General features: G+C 41.5%; 1 pseudogene; it reads right to left on the reverse strand.

The window, feature by feature from the left end:
- Positions 1 to 1045: 1045 nt before the first annotated feature.
- LOC127193692 (peptidyl-prolyl cis-trans isomerase A-like) lies at positions 1046 to 1603 on the reverse strand (annotated as a pseudogene).
- Positions 1604 to 6917: the final 5314 nt, after the last annotated feature.

Raw genomic sequence — 6917 nt, forward strand, 5'->3', positions numbered from 1 at the left:
TGCAAATTTTATAGCTTTGTTTTTCTTAGTGGCTGAATAAAATTCCATTGCGTATGTACTACACTGACGAGGTGCCCACTTCTGTGGGACTCTCTTTCCCATTTCCCCTTGAGAAAGTGTCCTCCATGCTCATTCTGAGTCAAGACCATCAATTGTTTAGTTTCCACTCAATAATAATATAACCTTTGATGTACATATAGTCTCACAGGGGAATATGATTCCTTTCAGGATTTTAATTCAATCACAATCTCTTGAAAATAATTATTTTGTGTGAGTAAAAACAAAACCTCAATAAAATTATATCTGAGTTTGTCTGAGATGACACAGAGCATAAGCAATTTCCCTAAGTTTGAAGGTGCTCATGATAGAGCCTGAGATTTCTGCCTAAGTTCACAGTATTTCATCTGCTTTAATGTACTTCCTGAAAGGCACTATTTTTAAAAAAATGCATTAGTGTATATGTATTGTTATGAGTTTCATAATATCATTAAACTTTTTGTACTTGTGTGTGTGCATATATATGTATGCACATGCCCCGTCACACATGTGGAGAGCAGAGGACAGTTTGTAGGAGTCAGTAGGTCCTGGAGAGCCACCTCAGGTCTTCAGGCTGGATGTCAGGGTATCAGGTGCACTTGCCCACTGTGCTACCGCCTAGTCCTCATAGTAATGCTTTCAGTCAAGCTCAACAAGTGCTCCTTCCCTCTTCACCCACTACCACTGCTTCTGACCCCTCTCTTGCTACCCAGTCTCTCTATGTGTGCACATGTAAAGGACATGTCTCACGCATAGGAGAAAACATGTTATATTTGTCTTTTTGAATCTGCGTTATTTTGCTTACCACTATGAACCCTAGTTCTTAGAACCCATAGTTGGGTAACAGTCCTATTTCTATTTTTTGTTTTTCCTATTTACTTTTTATTCATAATCACAAACTTACCTCTGCAGTCCAGCTAAACTTAGAGGGGAATGAGGACAATATGGAACCTAAAGAACTTCAGTGAGAGCAGAGATTACAGGGTACTGGGAGAAGGTGGGGTGGGGGTGCTCTCCTGAGCTACAGAAGGAATGGCCCGGTGGGTAAGATGCCTACAAGTCAAAAGAATTAGAGTTGTCCACAGTCAGAAATGGTGATCTTCTTGCTGGTCTTGCCATTCCTGGACCCAAAGTGCTTCATGGCTCCCACGATGTTCATGCCTTCCTTCACCTTCCCAGAGACCACACGCTTGACATCCAGCCTCTCAGTCTTGGCAGTGCAGATAAAAAAACTGGGAGCCATTTGTGTTCGGTCCAGCATTTGCCATGGACAAGATGCCAGGACCTGTGTGCTTCAGGATGAAGTTTTCATCCTCCAACTTCTCCCCATAGATGGACCTGCTGCCAGTGCCATTATGGCATGTGAAGTCACCACCCTGTCGCATGAATCCTGGAAGAATTCTGCGAAAGGAGGAACCCTTCTATCCAAATCCTTTCTCTCCAGTGCTCAGAGCACGAAGTTTTCTGCTGCTTTTGTAACTTTGTCTGCAAAGAGCTCGAAGGAGGCATGGCCCAAGGGCTCGCCATCAACTGTGATGCCGAAGAACATGGTGGGGTTGACCATGGCTGCAGCAAGTGATGAGAGGGGACAGTCGTGTCTGCAAACAATTCTATTTCTAACCTATGACGTGTCATCCCTTTTCTGAATGGTAAAGATGGAGACTGCATGGACTAAGAAGATAGACTTGATATCTTTACAAACAAACACAGTTATTGAAACAGAGAGCTAAAAGTGAGGTATCTTAGAAATGTCTACTCTCAAAAAACAGTTTCATGTGTTCACACAGAATGTTCTAAAACTGTTTTCCTTGCGAGTTTTAAAGTATTACACTCAGAAACACAAAGACAGTAACATGGCTGGATCTGATTAGAATGCTTAAGTCATGAGCTATTGGGGTTAGCTGGCTTTCCTCATTAGATAGAAACAGCCTTTTATCTCAATCTGGGTTATGAAACATTCAAAACCGACTCAGTCCACTGTCAGCCTATTGAACCCTGTTATTATTGTAATAATTTCAGTAGAGGTCTGACCTCGTTCCTCACTGTCTGGTAGGAAACATGGGAAATTGACCAAGGAGGATTCATGCTGTTACCCTAGATTCTTTACAAAAATATAATTTCTCTTTTGCAGACATTTGCCTTTTTTTCTTCTGAAAGCGAAGCGCACAAGATAGCAACTAACAAATGATTCTAGCCCAGTGTGTTTTATAGTCCTTAACTTATATAGCAGTCTGAAATACTGTCTCTTTTTCTCCTTTATTTAGCTGATGTGTGGACAATTTCTAATGGTTTGTGAAGCCTCTTCACATATATTACATTGTGATTGACCCTTAGAGAAAGTGTGTAAAGTACACAAAAGCTACAGTAGCTTCTTTGAAAGACACTCAGGGGTATTAAATATTATATGAAAGATTTTATAGCTGATCAACTGTTATGTGCGTTTTTCTTCACCAAAGTCATATGATGAAAGGTCTAGCCGTCCTAAGTGTAGATATGTTAGTGATGGAGACATAATTAAGGTTACTTTTAGGTAATATGTTGTGGACCTAACCTGACAGCATTAGTGCTCATTCAGGAAGAGGCACAAGAACACTTCATGACTCTCTGTGTGAGATACAGCAAGCACATGGCCATCTTCTTGGCCTGTGCTGTATGGTCAGCATTCTGCATTCTGAACCCAAAGAAGATGGACATCTGTAAAACAGGAAATGCCATGGTGTTCAGGCATCCTAATCTTGGCCTTTTCATATTCTACAACTTAAAAAAACTGTTTAAAATGTAATTTTCGTGGTAGATAGAAAGACTAATGTAGACTTTGTTGGGGGATGCTGTAACCAATATCTTAAGATGTTGAGGTAGCTTTGAAAGAAGATAATGAGTGGCTATAGAAAAGTGTTTAGATGCGCGTGAGAACAGGACTAGACTCACGTGAAAGCATTGCTGACAGAAATATGGACATCAAAGGTAAACCTTAGGAGGACTCAGAGAGAAAACGAAAAGAGCTGAAGATAAAGCCGCTGTCACTTTAGAGAATTTATGCATTATTCTGAGCAGGATGTTGGAAGAAATATCACCTCAGAAGGCAATGGGTACCCGATGAGGGGACTCTGAAGGAATGGCAATCTAGTGGTGAAGAACTTGAGGTTGACTGAACTGTTTCTAGAGTTTTGTGAAAGGTAGAACTTGTAATGGAGAAAAATGGATACTTAGCTGAGGAGATCTTTAAGTAAATTATTAATCGGGGGGGCAGTTGGGGGGGGGAGACAGAGAGAGAGATAGAGACAGAGAGATATAAAGTTGTATGTTGCCAAACAAACAAAAAAAAAATGTGAAGGCTTATCGTTAAGTCAGCTCTAAGATGAGGCTGATAATTATGAGACAAAGAGATGAGCATAGTTCAGCCATCTAGATGGAAGCCAGGCGTGGAGGTATGACATCATTGAGAACACTGCCTGCTTGAACTGAATTCTATATAAAAAAGAGGGCAAAGCAAAGATGGATGCTAGACTTGTGGGCTTCTAGAAGAGAGACTTGAGTGTCATTTCTCTGAAACATATTTTATCCCTCAAGAAAAGGAAAGGATGACTCTGTGGTGGCTTGAGCGAGCATGCCCCTATAGGCTTATACATTTGAATGCTCGGTCTCTAGTTGGTCAAACTGTTTAGGAAAGATTAAGAGGTGTGGCCTTGTTGAAGGGGTCCTGCACTGAGGGTGGGCTTTGATGCCTCAAAAGCCCATTCTAGGTACAGTCTCAGCTTCTTTTTTCTGCTGGCTGCTTGTGGATCAAGTGTACTCCCCAAGCGCCATGCCTGCCTGCTGACAGCATGCTAGTCATGAACACTAACCTTCTGAACCTGCAAATAAGTCCTCAATAAACTTTCTCTTCTGTAGTGTTTCCTTGGTCATGTCACCTTCACAGCAATAGAAAGGGAAATAAGACAGACCGATCTTTGGGCTGGATTTCAAGTGTGGGGTCACTGTCCCCATTTTAAGAGGCAGTCATGGGCTTATTTCTCTCATATCAGTCAGTGGTCTAGAGTTCGCAGCTTTAGCTAAAGACATTAATTGTTTGTCTTTAGGACCTAGAATTTGCCTTGTTAGGTTTGAGTTTCTCTAGGGACCCATTGCCTCTTCCTTTGTTCCTATTTGTCTAGCGAGTCAAAATGATCATATGGAACCACTGTTGTGTATGTGGTCTGCCATTGACTGAAGAGCCACCATGTGACTGTGCCTGTTTAAGCCACTCAGCCCATGCTATGCTATGACAGCTTAAACAGGTCAATAGCCATGTTACTTCTCATTTAACATGCATGACAGCATGCTCTTCAGCGTTGTAGTCTGTTGCTATGAAAATGTAAACATATACTGTGTATTGTATCTGCATTCTGGACTGCATGAAGTCTAAGACCTCTAGGTCAGCTATTTATAATCAATTGGACAGGTGTCCATAGCACTTGCCGTCTTAGAACTCACACAAGGTGTCATGATTTGGTCTTAGTCAACTTAGCTGTATTGGTTGCTTTTGCTTTGTTGTTTATAGAACAACACCCAGCAGAAACAACACAAGGGAGGAAATGTTATTTCTCCTCTTGGTTTTAGAAGACTCGCCACGGTGGGAAAAGTGCAGGAGAACAGAGAAATTAGTGCATTGGCTGTAAATAAGCAGAGAAGAGGGAGTTCTGGTTCTCGGCTGGATTCTTTTTATTCCATTATTTGTCCCTTAGCCTGTGGGATGGTGTCCAGACACCTCAACTTCTAGAAAGTTCCCCATGGATACACTCTGAGGTGTGCCTCTCCTGAACTGTAGACAGTGAAGATTAGCTGTTACATTAGGCCTGAGTTTGAAAGATTGATGCCACAGTTGCTAGTTGTACAGTTAATAATAGCAATGATGATAATGAATAACTTCCAGATATACAAAATACAGTGACCACTCAGTGGACTTCACTGTGTGATTGAAATTTGTGTAGAGCGTGGATCAGCAATTTAGCACACAGACAAATATGGCAGTAATGAAAATTTACAGAGATATTAAACAGCCTGAGCATGGTGATCATTTATAAAAAAATACCAAGTTCTTCAAAACACAACTCACTCTCTTTGGGCTGCTCTAACAAACTACAATAAACTAGGAAGTGCACAAACCAAACCAAGTTATTTTTCAGGGTTCTGAGGGCTGGAATAGAAGATAGGAATCCCAGCAGCTTTGGCTTCTTGGGAGGACTTTCTTTCAGTTCACAGTGGCATCTTCTTGCAGTGTGCCACACAGGATAGAAGGGCATTTTTGGGGTGCCTCTTTTACAAAAGCAGTGCTATTAATGATGTGGGCCTATGTTCTAAAAGATGTCATTCCCACCATTGCCCTGGTACTGGTGATGGAGTTTTAATATGAGTTTGAAGAGGGTTGCTGGGTCACAGGCGCTCAGACACAGCATGGATTCTTGGGATAATTAAGTGTACTTAGTGCCTGATGAGCAATGCATTGTTAGCACATGGCCATAGTCACCTGTGATGGGAGCTATTATCAGTCCTATATGTAACCACCAAGCACTTCATAGAACCTCCCTGTAATATCTGCTCGTGGCCACAAGGGAGACAAAAAAACATCAAGTAGGTTAAATAAAAATTCCCCTGTCTCATACTTGTTTGTATCAATATATTTCTGCTTATAAAGAGGTGTGGGGGTGAAGAGAAATGGTTGTACAGTGGTTACCTGAACAGGCAAAGAGGTCAGAGAGACACTGCTCGGATACGGATTGTGGGTGACCTGGCCATCACTTGTTCTTCTTGCATGACAGCCATCGTCTATAAACTCCAGGTCCAGCGTTGTCCTTTGTCTTTTCTCTTATTGTGAAAATACAGTGCTCATGCTCTTTTGGACTTGAAAGGAGACAGACAAGAGCTGGCAAATTTTCTGAGTCTGGCTGAAACTCTTTGTTGAGATTTTTTTTTTTTTAAATTTAGATTTTAAAAGCTCTTCTTGTGTTTTAACAGGTATTTGTGTGTGCATGTGCTTTCCAAATATTGTTTTCCTTAAATTAAAAAAAAAAAAAAAGCCCAAACTTTTTATTGGTTCTCTGTGAATTTCACGCACCTCAAACCCACTCATTGCCCCTCCCCTGTGTATCTGCTCTCCTTCCTTGCAACCTCCCCACTAAAAGAAAAGAAAACAAAAAACGATTCTTGTACTGGAAGCTGTACTGTGTCACAGTATACCCTTTTGTCTACACACCTTTACTTGGAAATGTTCATTGCAATAAATCTGTTTCAAGACCTCTGGCTTCTGCTACATTATCAATACTGGATCCTCAGTGGGACTCTTTTCAGACATCCTGTTCCTGTCTGACTTAGAGACTCTACCCCTTTGGATCTGCAGGATCAGACTTTTCTTTTCTTTCTTTCTTTCTTTTTTTTTGCATTAAAATATTTTTATTAATTTATACTTGTTACATCTCAATGGTTATCCCATCCCTTGTATCCTCCCATTCTTCCCACCTCCCATTTTCCCCTTATTCCCCTCCCCTATGACTGTTCCTGAGGGGGATTTCCTCTCCCTATATATGATCATAGGGTATCAAGTCTCTTCTTGGTAACCTGCTGTCCTTCCTCTGAGTGCCTCCAGGTCTCCCCCTCCAGGGGACATGGTCAAATGTGAGGCACCAGAGTACGTGAGAAAGTCATATCCCACTCTCCACTCAACTGTGGAGAATGTTCTGACCATTGGCTAGATCTGGGTGGGGGTTTAAAGTTTACCACCTGTATTGTCCTTGGCTGGTGCCTTAGTTTGAGCGGGACCCCTGGGCCCAAATCTGCCTATCATAATGTTCTACTTATAGGTTTCTAGGACCCTCTGGATCCTTCTATTTTGTTATTCTTCCATG

Source organism: Acomys russatus, chromosome 9 (genome assembly GCF_903995435.1).
Source record: "Acomys russatus chromosome 9, mAcoRus1.1, whole genome shotgun sequence".
Classification (NCBI taxonomy): Eukaryota; Metazoa; Chordata; class Mammalia; order Rodentia; family Muridae; genus Acomys; species Acomys russatus.